Below are 26,578 nucleotides of genomic sequence, written 5' to 3'. Positions count from 1 at the left end.
AAAATGTAGAACAGATGAAACAAATTGGAAAAAATAACATAAAAAACTCCAAGGGTTTCAGCAATTATATTAAATGTAAATAATTCTTAACATTTATATTGTCAGACTGTATTAAAACATAAAAAGACCCAATAACGCAATGCTTACAAGAGAAGCATCTTGAATACAAGATACAGGAAAAAAAGTGAAATAATAGAGAGAGATACACCATACAAACCCTAACTAAAAGAAAGCTGCCATAGTTATACTAATATTAAACAAAGTAAATTGCAAGTCAAGAAGGACCCTCTGTAAAAGTGTCAATCCACTAGGCTGATAAAATCGTCTTAATTTGTGTGTTTTATCGTGTAGCTTCAGAATGTATAAAAAAGATAGAATTAAAGCAGAAGCCGAAAAATTCACAATCCCAATGGAAGCTTTTAAACATATTGCTCACTGAAACTGGTAAACAAACAAACAATGATAAAGAAAGTCAGACATGGTCTCCACCTATATTGAACTTACAATGGATTAAAGGATGAATGAATGTAAAATTGCACGTTAGCTGTTTGCTCTGAAGGAAAGACAGTTTTATAACAAAGAACATGGCTGGACTGAGGGAATCAAGAAAGGCCTTTCCGAGAGAGCGACACTTGATCTCAGCTCTGAAAGATGAATAATGGCTAATTAGGTGAATGGAGGACGAAGTGTGAACCAAAGAGCATTAGACATTGGGCATCATGGCATCTTCAAAGATGCTATGGTTGGGAGGAAACATGAGTTTGAAGAACTGAAAGGAGGTCCAAGTGACTAAAGCACAGTGTATCACAGTGTACGAAGAGAAGTAGCTCAAAGTCAACCTGAAGAGGTGGGTCAGGCCAGAAGATTCAGAATTTTGTCAGCCATGTACGGATCTTGGACTTCATCCAGAAAGCAATATTACTATTGGATTTATGTTTGAAAAAGATTATTCTAGCTATGGCATAAGAATAAATTGTAGAAGGTCAGAGTTAACAGAGGAGGCTAGACAATCCAGCAGTTTTCGCCAGTGATAATAGTTTGGATATTTATCCCCACCCAAATCTCATGTTGAACTGTAATCCCCAATGCTGGAGGTGGGGGCCTGGTGGGAGATCATGGGGGCAGATGGATCACGGGGCAGATCCCCCATGGCTTGGTACTGTCTTTGTAATAGTGAGTTTTTGTGAGATCTGGTCATTTAAAGTTGTATGTCACCTCCCCCGTACCTCTCTCTCGCTCCTGTTCTCACCATGTGATGTGCCTGCTCCCCCTTTGCCTTCTGCCATGATTGGATGGTTCCTGAGGCCTCCCCAGAAGCAGATGCTGCTGTGTTTCTTGTAGAGCCTGCAGAACTGTGAGCCAATTAAACTTTTTTTATGAATTACCCAGTTTCAGATACTTTTTTATAGCAGTGCAAGAATGACCTAACACAACCAGTAACTAGAGATGAAGGATGATGGTGATGACAGTGGAGATGGAGAGGAGTCAGAGTCAAGAGATATTTAAGGGGTAAAATCAACAGGCGTTGGTGAAGAATTCTACATGCTGGCTGAGGGCAAGGGAGTCATCAAGGATGTCTTTTTAGTTCTTTGGTTGTACAAGTGGGTTTAACAGTGATGCCATTCTCTAAGAAACACAGACTGGGTTTTGAAGGGAAGTTAATAAATTCTGTTTTAGGCATGTTGATATTGAGTTTTTTTTTCTATAAGAGATTGTTCTATAGGACATCTCTCAAGGCACTTAATATATTTTCTCTTTGTGGTGTTTTTGGTTGGTTTTATTTGCTTGTTTTACTCCCTTCTGACATTTCAAAAATGCAATTGCAAGCCTTGACCGTGGATATTTGTCATGTCACTGCATCAAAATATTGATGCTTGCCTAATTTGAACCTTCCCAGGGAGAAATGGAAACAAGAGAGAAGATGGAAAATGTGTCACTATCCCTAGGAGTGCTAGTGGGGTGCTGAACGTTGACCTCAGTCAGAGTCTAAATGTGTCAGGGAATTTTCCTGGCTCTAGGTGTTAAAAGCCATTCAAGGAGGCAAGATTGTTTTCCTGGAAGATGCCAGACAAGGATGTTCAAGTTTAGGAGAATTGGCTCTCAATGCACAGGGCCATTTCAGTGAATTACTAACTAGCTCTCCCTTCGTTGAAAATTAATTCTCTCAAGGATATGAATCAGGTGTCATATGAAAAGAGAGGCCAATCAACTCTTCCAAAGCAATTTCTTGTTAGAACACCAGGGTGGGTGATGCCATTTCTTTTGTTCCAGGCTGGTTGGGACCCTGTTGGCAGGTCATTTTGAAATTCTTTCCATGAGAAAGAACACAGTCAGCCCGATGCGGTGGCTCACACCTGTAATCCCAGCACTTTGGGAGGCTGAGGCAAGTGGATCACGAGGTCAGGAGTTCGAGACCAGCCTGACCAACATGGTGAACCCTTGTCTCTACTAAAAATACAAAAATTAACTGGGCACGGTGGCACATGCCTGTAATCCCAGCTACTTGGGAGGCTGGGGCAGGAAAATCAGTTGAATCTGGGAGGTGGAGGTTGCAGCGAGCTGAGATTGCACCACTGCATTCCAGCCTGGGCAGCACAGCGAGACTCCATCTCAAAAGAAAGAAAGAGAGAGAGAGAGAGAGAGAAAGAAAGAACACAATGAAGATGGCAGCCTGAAGTGAAGTCTATTTATATCCAGAAAAAAAAGACATGTATTCATGATTATTTCCCTATTTTTTGAAATATTTACCAATAACCTTATGAGGATGTATCAGGCTCTTTTTGTTCAATACATTTTTCCTTCTTCTGTCTCATGTCACTTAATTCTTTCAGAATTTAAGTTATAAGAAATTGAATTTCTATTCATTAAGGTCTGATAAGAAATGTGTTATGGTATCTGATTTGAATGAGGACTGTAAGATTGTTTATGTGGTTAAAATTATGTGTTCTTCCTTAAAAGAGCTTGAATTTTAAGGTTTTGCCCTAAGCCATTATTATTGAGTCTACCTAAAGTTTCAACAGTTGCAGAACTGAAGAGAAGATCTGCTTCCTCACTTGGAATGGAGTCCTGAATTTTGTAACTATACAAATAATATAGTTGGAGACAAATGATTTACAACTATTTCACAAGCAGTGGTAGATGTTCAGGAACTTGTTATTTCTATGGTTTTCTATATTTCTGATGTGTTTGAGGATCATCCCTTAGGAGTCTATAAAGTATCAGGCTAGCCTAGAACTGGGTGGAACAATGAACCGTGACTGCTTAATATCAATGCTACTCAACATAAAAGCACCATCAAATTTTGAAGCAGGGAGGAACTTAAACTATCGTGTTTAAGCCACTGCTCTCTGGTGGGCCAGTGATTTAGGATCCTGACTTATTTTAATCCTTCCACCTCCCATTATCTATAAGGAAACAAAGGCACAGAGGGAAGTGTCCTGCCAAAAGTCACACAATTTGTATTTCAGAATTCATTTTCCTATGAGTTCTTCTTCAGAAAAAAGAACTGAGTGTGTGAGCTAATCTTTATCTAACAGACTGATTTCACATATTACAAAGGTAAAGTGTTGGATGATAGCACCGGAGAGAACTATCCTTCGTGAAGTCCCTCTTTGTGGGCTCTGGGAATTGGATGTGGGCTCTGGGAATTGGATGGCCATTTTTATTTCGCTTTTGTATTCTTGCAGACTCTGTCATAAAGAGGAAGCCATCAGGTTCTTGGATAATTGCTGAATGGAACTAAGGGAAGTAAGAGGAGGGAAGCATCTCAGAGTATGTTTGGACTTGCTGCATGCCTTGGACCCTGCTACGCACTGATAACTGAGTATTGAGCCCTTGAGCTGATAAACAAGGGTCTTTGACTCAAGGGTGTTTTGCCATCCTGTTTGCAAGCTTTATGTTTGTTTCCTTTCCTCCAAGAGTATGTTTTCTTACTCCCCATATGGCCCCAAACCACACATTGAGAAATATGGCCTACAGTTTGTGATTAATGAAACCCTATCTCCACTCCACCCTCCACTCATTAACCAATGATCTCTCCTGGTGCCTGTCACATTTACAAATATGAGAGAGGCCTTAATTTAAATCTGGAACTAAGCTAGTGATTTCAATTACAATATTCTGAGTCATTCTGACATTATCATTGAGTAAAATAGCCTCAGTTTTCTTATCTGTAAAATGAATTCAGTGTTGACAACACTGGTCTTAAAGTAAAATAACTTTAAGAAAATTGCTGAAGGCTATGGCATATGACTTAGTGTATTACTATTTTATAATGGAGAGTTCTACCTACCAAAGAAAGGAGTTATCAGCTGCCCATTGCATTGCTGGTAATTTATTATTAATGATTTCTAAAAACTCTAACATTGCAGGAAGCTTCAAGTATCATTACTGCATCACATTTTGCTTTTGTGTTAATGGATAGCTATTTTTCACTGTCATTTTCATGAGTAGCAAGAGAGCACAGATGAACAATTTTAACAAATGTAGGACAATAGAAGACGTATTCCAGACTTTAGCACTTATTATTAATAGAATGATCAAATTCAACCTTATGAGAATGGAGAACTTCTTGGTCACAGACAGTACTCTATATACTTCTTTCTCACCAGTGCCCTCCCCTCATTAACCCACTCAGAGGCAAGGGTCAGGAAATACTGTACTTAGTACTTTTGTGCTTAAAAAATTAAAGAATCCAAATTATCACTTTTTGCTTTCTATGTAGTTGAGGAAAAAAGTAATGTTACAATCTCAGGCCATGGAGGAACTTCTATTCACTTCAACTGAACTTCTTTATGGATTAGAATGAGGAAGCCCTTTGATGTCACCAGAGAGGTCTTTTCCTTCTAGAAGGCTTTTAAAAAATCATGTTCCAGGGAGAGTTCTCTGTTCTTCAGACAGTTCTTGGAAGTAAAGACCTCCTTCTCCCCCACAGTCTGGAATAATCTAAGTCAAGCCCAGTTGCACATACTACAGAAGCAAAACTATCCTAATCCCCAATGTTAAAAATGGAAGCAATTCTTTTCTATTGGAGTCACAAGTCCCCATTCTACCTCTTCAGTTTGTACTCTCTCTGTATTCCTAACATGCCATTCATAGTAAAAATGCATGTGCCTAGGGATGGTTCTGTCTGAAGGTGCTAATAGACTGCAGAAACAAGGACATCGGGGGTCTCATTTTATCTTCTTGTTACAGGTAGTTAGACAGACATGAGTGAGGGTGGAGAGGGCTTTTCTCCGCCACCCACTAGGATGTCAGGTGATGGTTCAACAATTATCATTCTGCCTCTCTAAAAAATGTGGCCAGAGCCAGGAGAGACAGGCTTCAGGTGATCCACAGCTGTTAACATTAAAGTGTTAACTGAATGCCGATGTCAGGGAGAAGCAACTTCCTGGGCATATGCATTAAGAGACAAAATGGTAGAATATGACCTTCTGGGGGCACTCCACTGGAAAAGGGAAGAAAGCCTGAGATGGACATGCATACAACTTCCTAAACACACTGTGAGTGCTCACTTCCCAAGGTTAAGGAGGGTACTACACGTGTGGGCAGCTCACCCCAAGAGAAGAATCATGGGAAAGGGGTGCAAGATGGCAGCCTATAAAGTCCTAGGATCATGGTTAAACACCCCACTTGCTCTTTACCCACAATCTGGAATAAACTAAATCTTGTTCTTTACGTCAGCCACTTCACATTCTTCCAAGTGTTCTTTCCTTTCTTTCCTGTTCTAAAGCCTTGTTTTTGTTTGTTGCTTTTGTGTGTGTGTGTGTGTGTGTGTGTGTGTGTGTGTGTGTGTTTTGATAAGAGTTTCACTCTTTTGCCTAGGCCAGAGTGCAGGGACTCAATCTCAGTTCATTGCAACCTCTGCCTCCCGGGTTCAAGCGATTCTCCTGCCTCAGCCTCGTGAGTAACTGGGATACAGGGGCCTGCCACCACGCCTGGCTAATTTTTGTATTTTTAGCAGAGACAGTGTTTCACCATGTTGGCCAGGCTGGTCTCGAACTCCTGACCTTGTGATCCACCCGCCTCGGCCTCTCAAAGTGCTGAGATTACAGGTGTGAGCCACCACACTCGCCCCTAAAGCCTTCTTAATAAACTTCCGCTCCTGCTCTGAAACTTGCCTTGGTCTCTTTTTCTGCCCCTCAGTCAAATTCTTTCTTCTGAGGAGAAAAGAACTGAGGTTGCTGCAGACCCATATGGATTTGCCACCAGTAGCTCATATACCTACCACCAGTAACAATCTCTTCTTCTCCATGCCTGCCCTTTGGTTAACTGATGCTGTAAGAACAAATTAACAAGTGTGAATGGTGTATTTTCAAAAGGATGAAGAATGCCAAGATAACAGCTCTCTGCAAACATGTTACAATTAGCAGATGTAAAAAGTGGAGGAAGGAGATACTTAGCATGATGTATACATTCATTCATTATTTACATAGCTTATTTATATAGCTTACAGCTAACAAATTGCATGTTTTGTTTTGATATCTTCTGACTTCATTGAGTTTTCCTTTATACAGTCCAAACATGTGCAAAAAATATTTTTTTCATCCAGTTACAGATGGTAGTGTATTTTTTTTTCCCAATCAGCAGGGATCTTAATTGTGTAGTAACAGTCAGCAGGAACAAGGACATCGGGGGCCTTGTTTTTGTCTACTCTTATTTTTCGTCCCTGCCCTGTTGTTTGGCTTTAGGTTATCTGATGCCAAGAAACAGCTCTAGATGCATCATATTTTCCATCCATTAATCAATGCTAATCCAAAGAAGTGTTTCGTATACTGAGACATGGACAGGGAACGTCTCGACAGGGAAGGTCTCTTGCCTTCAGTTACAAAACAAGTCATTGTTTATACTTGGAATCTGTTCTAGACGAATTAAAGGACAAAAGAGAATGCACTATCCATTAAACATCATGACAACTTGGCTACAAAAACTCACAATTTATTCAGACTCAGTAAATGGATATTGTGGTATCTGTTATATGTATTATGGTCTAGTGAAGTGTTTCCAAAAGGGTGTTTCATGGAAGAGAAGTCCCTGGGGATGCTTGAAAGAAAGGATTCTAGGTTTCAATAAGCTGAGGAGTGTTTTATACAAGATCTCCCTCTTTGAGACTCGTAATGTATATTAGCATTTTATAACTCTGTTAAAAACCAAAACAAACAAAAAACTATTATACTTGTGTAACCCAGCATTTAAAAATACATTTGATCCTGGATTTTTTAAAAAATAATACCTATTAACATATGAAAGCGGCGAGTGAAACAAGTGATCTATAAATTATAGTTTGGAAATAGATAGGTATTTTTAATCAAAAGAAGTTTCACGTGAACCTGGGAGGCGGAGCTTGCAGTGAGCCGAGATCACGCCACTGCACTCCAGCCTGGGCGACAGAGCGAGACTCCGTCTCAAAAAAAAAAAGAGATGAAGTTTCCAGGCCAGGCGTAGTGGCTCACGCCTGTAATTCCAACACTTTGGGAGGCCGAGGCAGGCAGATCACCTGAGGTCAGGAGTTCAAGACCAGCCTGACCAACATGGAGAAACCCCATCTCTACTAAAAATACAAAAATTAGCCAGGTGTGGTGGCGTATGCCTGTAGTCCCAGCTACTAGGGAGGCTGAGGCAGGAGAATTGCTTGAACCCAGGAGGCGGAGGTTGCAGTGAGCCGAGATCACACCATTGCACTCCAGCCTGGGCAACAAGAGCTAAACTCCATCTCGGGAAAAAAAAAAAAGATGAAATTTCCTATCTGAGGTCTGTTACTGATTAGTAGAGCAGCACAATCCACCATCATATCATACTATACTCCACTATGTATCAATAATTCTTTCTTTTAAATGAAAATAACAATAGAAGCAAAAATTTTTTAAGGTCTTATGATGTGTCGGGCACTGTACTAAGTGCTTCACATGCCTTATAACTTATAATCTCTTAAACTTGTGTTTATTTTTAAATAAACTCGAGTAGTACAGGAATACATTTTCATTTTAAAAAGTTTAAAAAAGGTATAAATAAAATTCCTTTACATTTAGTATGTAAGCATCTGGATCTTTTTCTGTGCATTTAAATAAAAATGTGTCTTTGCAAAAGAACATACGTTTCTCATTTTCTAAAACATAAGCCATAAACAGAGTAATGTTATGTATATTGTTGTGCAACTAGCTCTTTGCATTTAAAAATATATGTTAAACATATTTTTATGTGAGTACCTGTACATCGACCGTATTCTTTTTCATGATTTCATGATATTTTATATGTACAGCTCATACATGTATATGTACCATAAATTTTTCATGGGTAAGTATTCAGATGATTTGCAAATTTTTCACCAATGTAAACAAACAATTTTTGTTTCTGTGTCTTGTGGTATGGCTTATAGATAGCCTTGAATGATGTGGTAACTGAAACAACCATAATGCTGGAGAAGAAATAATCTAATGCCTGGTGCATAAGAAAGGAATCCACAGAGGTCAAAACTAAAGTGAAAGCAGAGACCCCATGGAGCAAGAGATTGCCAAAGTTGTCTTTCTTTCTGAGATTTTCTGCTGAACTCTGGAAAAGTTGAGCTAGTCTAGTGAAATCAGAGGAGTCAGGAAATGAAACTTAAGGTCCATATAAGGAAATGAAGCTAATAGAGAACACCCAACATAAAGCTGGTATCCAAAGGGTAATAGTAAACAAGAAGTAAAACCACCATTAGAAGGGACAACAAAGAAATTTTCCTGGCTCTACCTGGGTGCTGTCTAGGGGATGAGGGGAATCTCTCCTGAGAATTCAAACCATTAAACCTGACTTCATGGTAGATTTGCTGTCTAATTCACAATGTCTTTGTGTTTCAAAAAAACATTAAGAATATAAAGTGGCCCCACATTAGTGGTGTCTTTCGTCATATTATGTAAGCCAAACAAATCCAAATACTCTTAGAGGAATTTCAAGTCAGGCCTCAAAGAAGTCCCACTGAAAATGTTGTAAGAAAAATAAGCAGTCCACAGTCAAAACTCACAAAGCACATAAAGAACAAAGAAGCCATAAGTAAAAACCAGCAGAAAAAATAAACAGAAGAATCAAACTCACAAAGACTTCATATACTGGAATTACCAGATACTAAAGGCAAAATATATTTAATGTTTTGAGAAATAAAAGAAAGGAAGAATATCAACAATAAGAAATGTTCTAAGAAGAACCAAATATATTTGTAAAAGTGTCACTAGAGAAGTTTTAGAACTTCTAGAAGTAATAAATATACAACTTGAAATTAATAAGGCAATGTAAACAGCAGATAAGACAGATGTAGCTAGAGAGAGAATTAGTCAATTGGGAGATGTAGCTAAAGAAACTATACAGAATACAGTCCAGAGACATCAAAAGATAGAAAGTATGAAAGAGAGTAAAGAGAGATGGAGGATAGAGTAAGAATATTTGACATATATTAGTGAAAGTTTTAGAGAGATATATTCAGATAATGAGAAAAAGGCAATATTTGGAGAGATAATGACTGATAATTGCTTTTAGTTGTCAAAAGACTCCAATCCTCATGTTCAAGAAGGCCAGTGAGTCACAAGTCTGATAAACAAGATAAATTCATACTTAAACTTATTACAGTGAAGCAAAGCACCAAAAGAGAGGGAGAAAATGATTTTTAAAAACAGCAAGTAGAAGACACATCCACCTGCAAAGAAAAGGCAATTAGAGTGGTGGCTAACTTCTCAACAGCAATAATGACAGCAATAATTTCTTCATGCTGAGAGGATATAAATGTCAACTTAGAATCTTATACTAGGAAACCATCTTTCAAGAATGAGGTTGAAGTAAAGATATTTTCTATCCTTCTGCTTAGCCATTTCTACTGTATTCTATTTACCTGTTACAGACTGGTCACTTCACTTCTGAACACTGCCTCTGCACTCCAGATAGGAAAATGGGAAATGACAAAGGGCAAGAAAACATGCCAGCTGGGCCCTCTACTCTTTTCCTGGAAGTCCTATCCACATTTCCATTTACTTCTTATTGGCCAAAATGCCATCCCATAGCCTCATTTATCTGCAGAGGAGTCTGAGACATGTTGCCTTCCACTACAAAACGTAGCTTTTGTTTAAAAGGAAGAGTATGGTAGACAGCAGATAAGATACTAATTAACGATTTCTATCTAGTATATCAAGAATAAAACCTGGTTCTGTCCTCAAAGAAATCATAGTCTAATGGGGAAGATGGACATATATAAAAGGTAAATGTAGAATTCCACACATGTATTTCCATCGTCCCTCTTAAACATTAAATGGGGAAGGTTTACTACCATCATTTTGGATCTTTGTTGGTTGATCATTCAATCAGTAAAACAACCAGTTGAGGCTAGGTGTGGTGGCTTATGCCTGTAATCCCAGCACTTTGGGAGGCTGAGGTAGGTGGATCACTTGAGGTCAGGAGTTCACGACCAGCCTGGTCAACATGGCAAAAATCCGTCTCTACTCAAAATACAAAAATTAGCTGGACATAATGACTTGCACCTATAGTCCCAGCTACTCAGGAGGCTGAGGCACGGGAATCACTTGAACCAGGGAGATGCAGGTTGCAGTGAGTCGAGATGGTGCCACTGCATTCCAGCCTGGGTGACAGAGAATCAGACTCTGCCTCAAAAATAAAAAACAAACCAAAGAAAACCAACCGACTGAGCTTAGCAATCAGCCTCTTGTGCTATGAATTACACTGGGTCAGGAATAAAGAAAAATCAAATGTGGTTCCCACTAGTGGAAGATGTCAGGCAGAAACAAATACACTAGTTCAAAAAATTATTACAGCATAAATAGAGGAAAATAAACAAAATAGAGTGGTATGGGCGGAATTATTTCCCCAAAAATTCCTGAGTTGAAGTCCTAACCCCCAGTACCACAGAATGTGACCTTATTTGGAGATAGGATATTTGTAGAGATAATCTTATAGAGTTAAAATGAAGTCACTGGACTGGTGCCCTCATAACCAGGAGAAATTTGGACATAGACACACACAGAGAGAGGTAACGTGAAGAGACATAGGAAGAAGGCCATTTGCAAACCAAAGAGAGAATCTCGAATCAAATTATTCTTTTACATCCCTCAGAACCGACTTTGCTGACACCTTGATTTTCGAGCTCAATCCTCCAGAACTGTGAGACAATCCATTTCTGTTATATAAGCTACCCCCCAGTCTGTGGTACTTTGTTATGGCAGCCCTAGCAAATTAATACAGAGAGAGTGGTAAATTCTCCTTGAGGCCTGAAGAGTGAAAATGTTTCAGAAAAGCCCTCATGGATTATCTGAAGGTTGGGTTCCAGAACGAGCAGACATTCCCCAAGCAGAGTTAGAGAAGAAAGGGCAATAGGAATTTCAGTCCAAAAGGATGTTATGAATAGAGATTCAGAAGTGAAATAAAGCATGGTCCATTTGGGTTTCCATAAAAAAAATGCCACAGATTGGGTGGCTTATAAACAGCAGAAATTTATTTCTCATAGTTCTAGAAACTGGGAAGTCCCAGATCAAGCCACCAACAGTTTCAGTAGTGAGAGTCCACCTCCTGTTTCATAGATGGTCCTTTTTTCACTGGGTCTTCACAATGCAGAAGAAATACAGAGCTCTCTGGAATCTCTTGTTTAAGGCTACTAATCCTGTGAGGACCCCTCATGACCTAATAACCTCCTAAAGTCATCACATTAGGATGCCTCCAAATAGCAGCACATCGGGCAATAGATTTCAACACATGACATTCAGTCTCTATCCTGTGGCATGACCTGAAAAAGCACTACAGCAGGAATGCAGGTTTTGTGGTAGAATGTCATGAGAGAGGAGACTGTAGTAATAGAGTAGCCAGAGTAAGAAGGACCTTTGATGCCACAAAAAAAAGTGTCTCTTTGAAAAAGAAATATGAAGTAGAACCATCTTTGCGACTAATTTTCCGTAGGACCCAAGTCTGTTTTTTATTTCTATGATGCCATTTACATGAGCCTTCTTAATCAGTTAAAACTGATGCTCAGGTGAAATTTGCCCCCTCCATTCTCTGGTGCATTTTGCACAATACCCAGGGTGTTAGTCCATTTTGCGTTGCTATAAAGGAATACCTGAGACTGGGTAATTTATAAAGAAAAGATGTTTATTTGGCTCATGGTTCTGCAGGCTGTGCAAGCATGGGACCAGCATCTGCTCAGCTCCCAGTGAGGCCTCAGGAAGCATTTACTCATGGCAGAAGGAGAAGGGGGAACCGACATGTCACATGGCCAGAGAGGGAAGCAAGAGAGAGAGGAAGGGGTGCCACATTCTTTCAAACAACCAGCTCTCATGTAAACTAAGAGTGAGAACTCACTCATTAATGCAAGGGCAGCGCCAAGACATTCATGAGGGATCTGCCCCACGAGCAGAGACCTGAGGGAGGTGAGGGATGTGGCTGTTTAGATGGCTGTCTGAAGGAAGGGCAGTCCAGGAAGAGGGAAGAACCAGGGCACAGGATGTAAGTAGCACACAGGCTGTGTCAAGGAACCACAAGGAGTTCTGTGTGACTGAAGCAGAGCGAGCAAGGAGGGCACAGCTATAGCAGCTGAGGTATTGCAGAGGCAAATGTGAGCGCCAGATCATACAGGGCCTTACGGCCATTGTAAGAATGTTGGATTTGATTCTGAGTAAAACAAGAAGCCTTTGCAGGCTTTTGAGCAGAGGAGTGGCATAATCTGATTCATGTTTAGGAAGGGTCAGCCCTCGCTTCTGGGCTGATGACAGATGGTGGGCAGCAAGGGTAGAAGCAGGGAGACTGATGGGCATTTAGGGCAGTGATCCAGGCAAGAGATAAAGCTGGTGCTGACCTGCTCGATAACAGTGGAGGTTGTGAGAAATGGCTGGATCCCTTCCTGCGTCCTCATCCCACCCTCGAGTCCATAAACACTGAGAAATGCACTCACTCCTCCACTCAGCAGAGGTAGCAGAAACAGGATAAAGGAGAAAAGTCTTGATATTCTTGTGCAAATGGAGGCTGCAAAATTGACAAGATAAGAGTGTATTTGGGGGTTGATAATTTTTGTAGGGTTAAGTGGTATGTCCAGGGAAATAGGGAAAGTAAAGATACCAAGAAAGGAAAGGAATAAAAACGAGACTTCAGGAAGAGAGGATTGGGATGTAGGAAGGGAAAGAAAAGAAATTCACTTGGGAAACAGCCTTTGTTGTTTAGTGCAAAGGAAGAAAGAAGTAGCAGGACATCCAACCCCTCCCTTGATCCTTTAACCTTTTGACCAATGGTTCTTAACAGATGGCTCTGCCCCTCAGGGGACATTTGGTCATTGTAACCGCTGGAAAGGAGTGCTTCTGGCATCTAGAAGTAGTAGAGGCCAGGGATACTACTAAACATCCTACATCCACAGGACTGAAATTCATAGCAAAGAATTATGTGGCCCAAGATGCCAGCAGTGCTGTGGCTGAGAAGTCCTGCTTTACACCTATCAACTGAACCCCTGAGTAAAGAACTGATTTTGTCATTCTCAGCATGTAGTATATTTATTATCATTGTAAGGAAAGGCAGGTGAATGGTTTCAGAAAAGAAAGGGCCCATGACTCTCCTCCACAGCTATTGGTACAACCCATTTGGAAGATGTTTGATTGTCCTGACAACCTCTCTCTGTGTCCCACTGCTCCATTCAGCATCAAGGGGGCAGAGTGGGTGGATATATTCATGGTGGTACAAAAGAGTTAAAGTAAAACAAGTGACACTCAGAATTATCCTGATATTGGTTAATTTTGAAAGCTAGCTCATAAAATTGACTTAATTTATTATGTGACCAAAATAGTATTTTAATTTGTTTAGATTATAGATTAATAGCTATGGTATAGATTTTTTTAAATCTGAGAAATAACTCAAGACCCTAAGCATCACAACATGGATGCTACGGAAAAATGTATTCTGAATCAAATATGACACAAGTACCATACAACCTGACACTGAAGAAACCCTCCTTGACACCATGCCACAAATCCCCTTCCAAGACCCACTTCACATGTACCTTAAAATCAATGGCTGTTTGTTATAAGGGTCGCCAAAGAGGGTGCAGGCATCCCAGAGCTGAGCATAACAGACTTTTATTTACTTATCTTAAATTATAAATAAAGGAGTAAAATTCACCATTAACATAAGGACTGATACTGGTTTCCTCACTTGGTTCAAGTGTCAGAGGTTTGTGTAACCCACAGCTGGCAGGGGTTTCACAAGACAGAGGTGTTAATGGCAGCACCTTCCAGCACTTTTTCATTTTCAGCATATTCCACTATTTTGCAGTTTACATGTGCCTGTGACCATGACCATAAAATGCTTTTGTACTACACAGTTTCCTTAGTTATCTCATAGTAAGTTACTTAGAAGAACTGTTAAATTTTAAAATGAGTTACTTTCTTCTGTAAAGACAGTAGTGTTCCAAAATTGCTTACCATTTCTACCATGACAAATGGCTAATAGTTAAGCTAGTTGATATTTTTAAAACATTAACACATTAATTTTAATGATAAGTGAGAAAGAAATTGCTCTTGAAAGAAATGTGTGCTATAGAAAGAGAATCTGAAAAAAGATGTTTGAAAATGTCCCTTGATTATGTGATCTTGATGCTGAAAACAATGTAGACAACCTATTTAGAAATCTCTTGTCTGTACCATTATAAAATTCAAGACAATGTTTTCTTATGTCAAATAACTTTCAGAGAGTTTCATTGAATTTTTAAATCAATGTTTTAAAAAATAAAAAAGTTCACCTTCAAAATTGTAAGAAAAATGAATTGATGCCAGAGAAGGTGGAAATTAATAGTTAAATTTTAACAAAAAGGTTTTTTATATAATTATGAATGAGACTAAAAAATCAGAATGTTATATTGTAAACTCAGTCAACAACTTTCAATGTGATCTTTGTAGATATCTTTTTAGCTTGATGATTATTAAAACCAAGTAATGGTTATAACCCAGAACTTGGAATCACTATATCACAAACTACAAAACCAAGATGAAAAACAATGACAAAGTCCTGGTAGATTGTTTATTAAATGACTTCACAATTCTCTCTTGATAGCCATGCCTTTTGGGTATTCTCTTCCCACACTGACATGGGGCTTGGTCTGTATGACTTGCTTTGGTGAAGGGATCACTAGCAAGTATGATGCAAACAGGCTTTGAAACATACTTAGATAAATTCAAACAATAATAGGCTTGCATTTTACTATATATCTATTAGAGTAAGTAAAATCCAAAACACTGACAATGTAAAATGCTAAGTGAAGGTGTAGAGCAACAGGAACTCTCATTCATTGCTGGTGCAAATGCAAAACAGTAGAGCCATTTTGGAAGACAGTTTGGCAGTTTCTTGCAAACTAAACATAACCTTACCAAATGATTCAGCAATCATACTTCTTGCTACTTACCCACATTAATTGAAAACTTAGGTTCACACAAAAATCTGCCCATGAATGTTTACAGCAACTTTACTTCAATGGGTGAATGAATAAACAAAGTATGGTACATTGCACAATGGAATATTATTTAGCTACAAAAAGAAAAAAACAAAAACAGTCATGAAAAAACAAAAAAGAACCTTAATTACATATTGCTAAGTGAAAAATACTGGTCTGAAAATGCTACATACTGTAAGATTCCAAATATAAGACATTCTGGAAAAGGCAAGTTTCCAAAGATAGTAAAAATAAAAAAAATAAAAATCAGTGGTTGTCAGTAGTATGTGGCAGGGGAGAGAGGGATGGATAGGTGGAACTTAAGGTAGTTTTAGTGGAACTATTGTGTATAATACTGTAATGGTGAATACATGACATCATGCATTTGGCAAAACCTGTAGAACTGCACAGCACAGTGTGAATCCTAATGTAAACTGTGGACTTTAGTTAATAATAATGTATTGATATTTGTTCATCAACTGTAGCAAAAGTACTGTATTGGTACAAGATGTCAATAGGGGAAACTCTTGCGGGGGATGCAAGTGGATAGAGAAGGGGTATTTTGGGAAGTTTGCTTTTCTGTTCGATTTTTTTCTGTAAACCTAAAAATGCTCTAAAAGTCTATAGGCCAAGGCAGACGGATCATGAGGTCAGGAGATCGAGACCATCCTGGCCAACATGGTGAAACCCTGTCTCTACTAAAATACAAAAAATTAGCCAGGCGTGGTGGTGCACACCTGTAATCCCAGCTACTTAGGAGGCTGAGGCAGGGGAACTACTTGAACCCGGGAAGCAGAGATTGCAGTGAGCCGAGTTTGTGCCACTGTATTCCACCCTGGTCACAGAGTGAGACTACGACTAAAAAAAAAGAAAACAAACAAACAAAAAAACTTACACATTTGGACCTTCCTCTCTTGCTGCTGGGAACCCTGTGACCACATGAAAAAGCCCAAGTTAGCCCACTAGAGAGGCCACATGGAGGAAAACCAAGACATCCGGGCTGCCAGTTTCCAACTTAGAGCATTCTGGACCATCCAACTCCAGCTGAGATGCCGGCTGACTGCAGTCACATGAATGAGCCTGGAAGTGAGCAGCCTATGAACCATCCAGAGAAACAAAGCCAAAGCTGCCACCTTACAGAATTGTGAGCTAGTGAGTGAAAGCAGTTTTCAGTCACTATGTTTTTGGGTATTTTGTTATATAGTAAAGGCTAACTGATACAGAAGTACATTCAATAATAATGTTTATAGTGAGAGCACATGGGTTCTATTTCGATAAGAAAATATGCATTTATTATTAAAGTATGATTTATTTCACCTATATTTCATCTTTTAAAAATTATTGTATTTGAACATAATAGATGCACATTATATATATTCTTAGTATATAATAATAAATTAATATACATATAACTTTTAATGATAAAAGTGAATGATCAAAATATTTGAAAGAATATTCCATGCTGGGGATAAGGGACTCTGGAGACCCAGAAAATTCTTCACAGCCTTCAGGTCCTAGGAGTGCCCCTCCTCCCTCCTAATCTTTCCAGTGGTTCAGCCATTTCTTAAATATGAGATAATAGGACGGGTAAGTGTAATTCAGAGTGGCCTGCAATTATTTTATGCCAAACAGAACTTCAGCCAACAAATAAAAGTAAAATCTATAAATGTCTACTTAAATTTTTATTTTTGAAAAACAAACGTCCTTGAGCTGTCATTGTTTTTATAGTTGTAAACCTACTGCTGATTCTAACCTGATGTGAGAATTAGTATGAGTCCTTGATGTAACTGCAATTCTTTCAAACTCAGTTTCAATAGGAAGAATCAATATCGTGAAAACGGACATACTGCCCAAAGTGATTTATACATTCAATGCTATCCCCATCAAGCTACCACTGACTTTCTTCACAGAATTGGAAAAAAGTACTTTAAACTTCATATGGAACAAAAAAAGAGCCTGCATAGCCAAGACAATCCTGGACAAGAAGAACAAAGCTGGAGGCGTCATGCTACCTGACTTCAAACTCTACGACAAGGCTACAGTAACCAAAATAGCATGGTACTCATACCAAAACAGATACATAGACCAATGGAACAGAACTGAGGCCTCAGAAACAACATCACACATCTACAACCATCTGATCTTTGACAAACCTGACACACACAAGCAATGGGGAAAAAGATTCCCTATTTAATAAATAGTGTTGGGAAAACTGGCTAGCCATATGCAGAAAACTGAAACTGGACCCCTTCCTTACACCTGTTACAAAAATCAACCCAAAATGGATCAAAGACTTAAATGTAAGACCTAGGACCATAAAAATCCTAGAAGAAAACCTAGGCAATACTATTCAGGACATAGGCATGGGCAAAGACTCCATGTCTAAAATACCAAAAGCAATGGCAACAAAAGCCAAAATTGACAAATGGGATCTAATTAAACTACAGAGCTTCTGCACAGCAAAGGAAACTACCATCAGAGCGAACAGGCAACCTACAGAATGGGGGAAAATTTTTGCAATCTGTCCATCTGACAAAGAGCTAATAACTGGAATGTACAAAGAACTTAAACAAATTTACAAGAAAAAAACAAACAACCCCATCAAAAAATGGGCAAAGGATATGAACAGACACTTCTCAAAAGAAGACATTTATGCAGCCAACAGACACATGAAAAAAAGTTCACCATCACCAGTCATTAGAGAAATGCAAATCAAAACTACAGTGAGATACCATCTCACACCAGTTAGAATGGTCATCATTAAAAAGTCAGGAAACAACAGGTGCTGGAGAGATTGTAGAAAAATACGAACACTTTTACACTGTTGGTGGGAGTATAAATTAGTTCAAACATTGTGGAAGACAGTGTGGTGATTCCTCAAGGATCTAGAACCAGAAATACCATTTGACCCAGCAATCCCATTACTGGGCATATACATATACCGAAAGGATTATAAATCATTCTATGATAAAGACACATGCACATGTATGTTTATTGCAGCACTATTCACAACAGCAAAGACTGGGAACCAACCCAAATGCCCATCAATAATAGTCTGGATAAAGAAAATGTGGCACATATGCACCATGGAATACTATGCAGCCATAAAAAAGGATGAGTTCATGTCCTTTGCAGGGACATGGATGAAGCTGGAAACCATCATTCTCAGCAAACCATCACAAGATCAGAAAACCAAACACCACATGTTCTCACTCATAAGTGGGAGTTGAACAATGAGAACACATGGACACAGAGAGGGGAACATCACACATCTGGGCCTGTTGGGGAGTGGGGGGCTAGGGGAGGGATGACATTAGGAGAAATACCTAATGTAGGTGACGGGTTGATGGGTGCAGCAAACCACCAGGGCATTTGTATACCTATGTAACAAAACTGCACGTTCTGCACATGTAACCCAGAACTTAGAGTATAATAATAATAATAATGATAATAATAAAGAATTATAATAATAGCTCCCATTTTAAAAAAAAGGTGGCAAGACGCTTAACTCAAATGACATCCATTTTTATATCCTATTAACATCACTATAAATACAGGAATACATTGATTTAAAAACAATCAATCTCTGGATAAACAAAGCCAGTGTTAATTCTAAATAAACTTCAAGCATCATCTTCCAACATCAGTTCTCAACTGATCTAGTCTTTTCAACCAAAAATGCTTATTTTGCTGTAAGCAAGACTACTGGAATATTGCTGTTTTAATCCTAATGTGCTTCATTCAGATGAGGGGGCATCTACTTCTCCTATTCTTATTTTACTGATGAAAATACATACAGAAGCATTCTAGTAACAAAGGATTTATCAAAATCTCCCAATAAAAGGATAGTAAATTTCACAAATGGAACCTGGGTTGCCATGCTATTTAGATTTCCCTGTGTATAATACTTTTCATATCCTGTATTATAGCAACAAATAATTGTAGTATATTATTTTATGTAATTACTTTAAAATTTTAATTTCCAAATCAAAGATAGATAAACTGTTGCCTCAGAATGCAGGCATAACAAATTCAGCGATGAATGGTTTCTGTCCCTTGTAAATAATGGCCATTTTGATAACCTTGATTCAAGGTGTGAGAAATATTATAATGAAGATTATGCTAGGTTAATTATATTTCATGTTGCAGGCATTGCAGATTGAATTGCTTATTTACAGCCACTTATTACAGTTAGAAAGTACTGTCATCAATTTTGATTTAGATGAATTTTATTGAGCAGGAGGGGTTGGCTTAATTGAAAAAGTTTGTATTTTAAAACACACTTGTGTTCTATTTTCTGGGTTTGAACATGTAAGACCTATACTTGCTACTCCTCAATGACTTCTTGCATGTACTTGATTTAATTGAATTGAGTAATAAAACTTATATCCCTAACAGAAATTTCCAATTAAGATGTACAGGAATATTACAATTATTTGAAGAGACATAACTGTAGCAGATATATGTGTCAATCTATCCTCTGACAATATAATCGTCTACATTAAGAGATTTCATGTCTTTGAGTAAAGGCCCAAATGTTACACTATCTCAAAAGGGTCAAGAGAACACATTTGGATTAGAAGGACTAAGATCTTGACTTCATGAAAGTGTGTCATGCCATATAGTTTATCGCACACTGTGTTTACAGCTCTGTATTTCCATCAGTTACTATTTGTTTAACACAGTGTGCATGGAAGTATACTAGGTGCATTAGTCTGTTTTCGTGTTGTCATAAAGGAATAGTAGAGACTGAGCAATTTGTTTTAAAAAACAGGCTTAATTGACACATAATTCTGCAGGCTATGCAGAAAGCAAGGCACTGGCATCTATTCTGCTTCTGGTGAGACCTCAGGGAGCTTCTACTCATGGCAGAAGGTGAAGCAGGAGCAGATACGTCACATGGCGAGAGAGTGAGCAAGAGAAAGAGAGACTTTTAAACAACCAGATCTTGCATGAACTCAGAGTGAGAACTCACTTACTAATCAAGGGGATGGTGCTAAGTTGTTCATGAGGGATCTGCCTCCATAATCCAATACCTCCCACTAGACCCCACTTCTAACATTGCAGGTCACATTTCAACATGAGATTCGGAGGGAAAAAAACATCCAAAACATACCATTTCACCTCTGACCCTCCAAATCTCATGTTCTTCTCACATTGCAAAATACAATCATTGCATCCTAATAGTTCCTCAACGCCCCAGCTTGTTTCAGTATCAAGTCCAAAGTCCACTCTTATCTTGTCAATTTTACAGCCTCCATTTGCACAAGAATATCAAGACTTTTCTCCTTTCTCCTGTTCTGCTAGCTCTGCTGTGTGAGGAGTGAGTGCATTTCTCCGTGTTTATGGACTCAAGAGTGGGATGAGGACAGAGGAAGGGATCTGACCACTTCTCACAACCTCCACTGTTACCGAGCAGGTCAGAGCCAGCTTTAGCTCTTGCCTGGGTCACTGCCCTAAATGCCCATCAGTCTCTCTGTTTCTACCCTTGGTGTCCACCATCTGTCATCAGCCCAGAAGTTAGTGCTGACCCTTTCTAAACATGAATCAGATCATACCACTCCTCTGCTCAAAAACCTGCAAAGGCTCCTCCTTTTACTCAGAATCAAATCCAACATTCTTACAAAGGGCGTAAGGTCCTGTATGATCTGGCCCTTACATTTGCCTCTGCAATACCTCAGCTGCTATAGCTGTGCCCTCCTTGCTCGCTCTGCTTCAGCCACACAAAACTCCCTGTGGTTCCTTGACACAGCCTGTGTGCTGCTTACATCCTGTGCCCTGCCTCTTCCTGGACTGCCCTTCCTTCAGACAGCCATCTAAACAGCCACATCCCTCACCTCCCTCGGGTCTCTGCTCAAATGTTAGCTTCTCAGTGAGGCCTATTCTGCTTATCCTGATTAACAACACACTTCCCATTCCCTGCCACAGCTTTCCCAACCACCTTACCTGCTCTCCTTTTCTTTCTCGTAGCATTTACTAATATGCATATTGCTTGTTATGTAATAGGATGTCTTATGTATTTACTATTTTTTGCCTTTGTTTTGTTTGCCAATTCAGTGTCTAGAATGGCACATGGTACATAGTAGGCATTTGAGAGATAGTTATCAAATGAATGAGTGAGTGAAGATTAAATTCTGGTCTTGTCGGAAATGGGATGGAGAATGGAGAGGGTCTTGACCTCTCTTACAATCCCAAGATCATGGCATTATTGAGAGTTCGGGCCAGTAAGGCTTTGCTGCATAGTGTCTAGCACAATGTCCGTTCAGAGGATTCATTTCCTCCTGAAAGCCCTTATCTGATCTGTACCTCAGACTCATTTTCTCCCTACTAGCTAGCATAATTTTAATCTTATCTCTTGCATAAAAGAGACAAACATTGGAAAGCATTTATCCTTTGTCTACTCCATTTTACATGACAAAGGCTCACTACTGGACTTCTCTTGGAGCTGAAAGGGTTTAGGGAGTGAGAAGTCTCATTGCATACCCCTCCCCCTGCCCAAACAATATATATGAAAACTTCCTTTGTAAATTGGATCTTGGCTGAATTCAAGGTGTAAATTACAACTGCAAAGACACTACGGTTTTGTGATTTGTTTAGACTCTATTAACAATATCTAGTACAATATCTAGTAAAACTGTCTTTTTTCTTTAGAGGAATCAAAGTGAAAGAGATGAAGAAAAGAAGGAAAAGGTAGAAAACGTAAGGAAAGAAAACTTCTGCCTCTTTGTGTTAGGATTTCAGTTTCTTTTTTTTTTTTTTTTTTTTGAGACGGAGTCTCGCGCTGTGTCACCCAGGCTGGAGTGCAGTGGCGCGATCTCGGCTCACTGCAAGCTCCGCCTCCCAGGTTCACGCCATTCTCCTGCCTCAGCCTCCGAGTAGCTGGGACTACAGGCGCCCGCCACCACGCCCGGCTAGTTTTTTGTATTTTTAGTAGAGACGGGGTTTCACCATGTTAGCCAGGATGGTCTCGATCTCCTGACCTCGTGATCCACCTGCCTCGGCCTCCCAAAGTGCTGGGATTACAGGCTTGAGCCACCGCGCCCGGCCAGGATTTCAGTTTCTTATATTTGAATCCAGTGCCTCCAGTACAGTTGTCAATCAGTGTCTTAAAACATCCATCAAGCACTGCCGACTGACTCTTAACTCAGATTTTAGATACACAAAGGCCAAAGAAGCTCAATTTTCCATCTGGGTAGCACACTAAATGACACTGGCTCCTTCTTAGACTAGACTGCAAACGTACGCACTTTTACTTACCACAAAAATAAAATCTGTTAACTTCGGCTTTACTGATTTGTAATATTTGATAATTCTACCGGGGCTAAAATTTGCCTAGTAATTGTTTATATAGAAATAATTTACTAATTTAAAATGTGAGTAGGAATGCAAATAAATAGTTAAAATATTTGTGGAAACATGTCATTTAAAAAAATCTTGTACTCCTTTGAAATTATTGATTTAAATCTCCACCTGGGGCAAGGGCAAGGAGACAATGTATTTCTCTTTGTAGTCTCACATCTAGGGTGCTCCCGGTATAGAATGGATGTTCAATAGGTTATAGTTGAATGAATGAAATAATTCACACATTAAAAATATTTATTTAAGAAGGAAGGTCCCCAAAGAGCATTTTACTTGAAAACAGTGTGTTGACCTAGTCTTATACTGCCTGAATCTGAAAGTAATAAAAATGCTTGTCTTTAAAAATAACCCCTGAATCCAACACTATTTGGCAACATTCAAATGTTAGAGGATATAAACTAAGATGTTCATAACCTCTAACCCAGTAATTACACTTCTGGCATTCAACCCTGAGAATGCAGTAATAAAAACTTAATGTAATTTAAAATAGCAAACTATTTTATGTAACCTCAAATGACCAGCAGTAGATGATAGTTAAGTAGCCAATGGCAGCTATTGACAAAATGTGATGCAGATCTTAAAGGCTGTATTTATAAAGTATTTTATAACATAAACAGTTCTACCATACTAAGTTTTAAAAACATGATATTAATTTACATTTATAATATAAATGCAAACAGGCCAAAACTATGTGTAGAAAAATTACTTGAAAGAAATATAACTTGATGTTATCTATGGTTGTGTGTGGATGCGACAATTAAGGATTTTTTTCTTTGTAATATTTTTTACCCTAAATTCTTTTTAATGTAGTTTATATTCCAAACTGGCATCATCTCATGCCTAGGCCATTGCAACAGCACCCTAACCAGTCTCCCCACTTTGACTATTGTATGGTTTTTTTCAATCTAAATATTAGCTGGAGTGATCTTCTTAAATAAGTTGGACCCTTCTTAATAAATTGGTTTTCTATTACAAACAGAAATCCAAAAATCCTTAACTGGTTGAAAATAACTTGCTTGATCTGACCTACCATCTATGTCCTATATTTATCAGGTACACATTTAAAGACATTTCCCATTTCTCTTGAAATTTATCATTGTCTTCTTGAAAAATGTTAAATCTATTTATGCTTTTCAGTTCACTAAATTTCACCAAAATTGTTGACTATAAATTATATTTCACACTCACCACTTACTCAACTTTCAACAACTTTTACTAATAGAACCTGTGTGTATTTCACATCCTACCCACATAAATATAGTGTAACCAAAAAAAAAGCATCTGAAAATGCTGCTAGTAATATCTACTGAGGTAAGGGAATATGAATGAATGATTGACAAGATAAATTCATGTTAAGCAGTTTTTTCCTTTTTTATTTTTATAAGAGGAGTATGCTTTAGTGTCAAAAACCCTATTTGTTTGAGAGAGATGAAAACTATTGCTCTAGGGGAGAATTATATTAACATTTATTGAGTTCTGATCTGTGGTGGTAACTAGTTCATATTTGTTATCTCACCTAAGTCTAGAAGTGTTAGTAGATACCTGACACAAGGAAAACAAACAAAGATTTCCAAAGAGCAGTCTAAAATAAAGCCGAATCTTTTGCTTAGTTCTAGTTCAGTGGGTCTCCCTGGATAAAAATTAAGAGAGATGGATTAGGCCAGGTGCGGTGGCTCACACCTATAACCTCAGCACTTTGGGAAGCCAGCTGAGGCAGGTGGATCACCTGAGGCCAGGAGTTCGAGACCAGCCTGGCCAACGTGGTGAAACCCCATCACCAAAAATACAAAACTTAACTGGGCATGGGGGCGGGCGCCTGTAATCTCAGCTATTGAGGTGGCTGAGGCAGGAGAATTGCTTGAACCCGGGAAGTGGAGGTAGCAGTGAGCCAAGATCGTGCAACTCCACTCCAGCCTGGTGTGGAGCGAGACTCCCTCTCAAAAATAAAAGTGGGCAGGCTAGATTACTGCTGTTTAATAGCAAATAATACAAGCCAGATAGATAATTCTTTTTTTTATTTTTTTGTTTTTTTTTGAGACAGAGTCTTGCTCTGTCACCCAGACAGGAGTGCAGTAGCGCAATCTCGGCCCATTGCAACCTCCGCCTCCTGGGTTCAAGCTATTCTCCTGCCTAAGCCTCCTGAGTAGCTGAGTACAGGCGTGCACCACCACGCCTGGCTAATTTTTGTATTTTTAGTAGAGATGGGGTTTCACCATGTTGGTCAGGCTGGTCTCGAACTCCTGACCTTATGATCCACTTGCCTCAGCCTCCCAAAGTGCTGGGATTATAGGCATGAGCCATTGTGCCCAGGCGATAATTCTTAATTTCTAATAACTACATTAAAAAAGTAAAAATGAAACAGATAAAATTAATTTTAATGCATTTTACTTAAATCAGTACATTTAAAATATTACCATTTTAATATGTAATCAATATAAAAATTATTAATGGGATAGTTTACTTTTTTTTGTACAAAGTCTTCAAAATCCATTGTACTTAGAGCACATCTCAGTTCAAACTAGCCACATTTCAAGTGCTCAGTAGCCACATATGGCTAGTGGTCACTGCATTGAGCAGTACAGGACTTGATAATAAGGCGAGAGGAGAAAGTACCCAAACGTGAGAGAGTCAAATTCAGTTCTTTTGACTCATTGGGCAAATAGTAAACGCTTCTCTGGGATTAGTTGCCTTCAGTTTTTACAACACCAAACCTGAAAAGTCTGGTTACAAACAGCCTGAGTTGGGTTGTCCAAGATTCTAGCCAGCCAAGAGTCAATCAGTGGATGAGCTTAGTTGCACATGGGTGAAACTTGGCAAGATTTATCTTTGCCATCCAAACAGGTCTGCAGTTCACACCAGATGAGAACATACATGTTTTTTCTTATTTAATCAGCCATCCTGATCTTTAGTTAGGATGACCATAGAATTTTTTGTCCAAACTGGCACACTTTTGAGAGACAAAAAAGGCACCATTAATAATGGTGCTGGGACAACAGGCATAATATGAGACTGTTCCTGCTGGCAAATCAGGACATATGGTCACCCTACCTTTAGTCAATGTTTCCATCTCTCAAAAGAACTTGGGTTACTGCCAGTAGTCACATGTATCTCCAGGATTCATGTAACTCAATGAGGAGATGCCAGTTCCCAGAGCGGCCTATGCACAAAGCCCTAAATTTCTCCTGTAGGAGTCATCCCAAGAGCCTGCATCATACAGGATCCTTTACTCCCATGTCTAATAACATTGCTTTGATGCAATTTGCAAGCTTCCTGTTTTGCAATTTTCCACTCTGGGTCTTGTTTAAGTTGGGGGTTTAATGAGAAATGGCTGTTGTTAGCTAAATGACACTTCTTCTTGGCAGGGTCTCCCAAGGAAACTAGAGGACCAGTAAACAAACTGTGCATGAGGGTGGACAGAGTAGCCCCCCCTTTTTTTTTGTCCTCTCTTTTCTTTCTTTCATTTTCTCTTGTATATGAAAAGAAGTACAGCAATCAGCTGTGACAGCTGAGAGAAATGTTTCATGGGAAGTAACAGATGGCTCAAAGCCACCTTCATTTCTGAGGAGAGGGAGAGTGCCTGTGGGCCTGGAAAATTGAAGGTTTGGAAACTAATTTTGTTTGACTCTTTAATCCTTTTCAAACATAGGCCCAAAAATGGAAGATTAAAGGATTTTACTTTTGCTGCTCAGTAAATTCAGCTCGGAAAAGTAAAAGATGTAGAAGTAGAATGGCTGTGGATAAAACAAGAAAAGCCCAAACAGGAAGAACTTACCTTTATTAGCCCAAGGA

At 39.0% G+C, this 26,578-nt stretch overlaps 1 protein-coding gene and 1 long non-coding RNA gene across 6 annotated transcripts in view; one reads left to right on the top strand and one right to left on the bottom strand.

Annotated features, from left to right (window-relative positions):
- The window catches only part of SMIM2 (small integral membrane protein 2), an 87,481-nt gene extending 83,616 nt beyond the window's left edge, over window positions 1-3,865 (top strand). Inside the window, 1 exon segment of the mRNA XM_021929598.2 lies at window positions 3,687-3,865. The gene's annotated coding sequence lies outside the window, so the exon portion shown is untranslated.
- LOC101001049 overlaps window positions 1-26,578 on the bottom strand; it is a 145,204-nt gene that overhangs the window by 83,649 nt on the left and 34,977 nt on the right. The window lies entirely within an intron of this gene.

The sequence above is a fragment of the Papio anubis genome, chromosome 15 (genome assembly GCF_008728515.1).
Source record: "Papio anubis isolate 15944 chromosome 15, Panubis1.0, whole genome shotgun sequence".
In the NCBI taxonomy this organism is placed as follows: Eukaryota; Metazoa; Chordata; class Mammalia; order Primates; family Cercopithecidae; genus Papio; species Papio anubis.
This window is presented reverse-complemented; position numbering and strand designations above follow the sequence as displayed.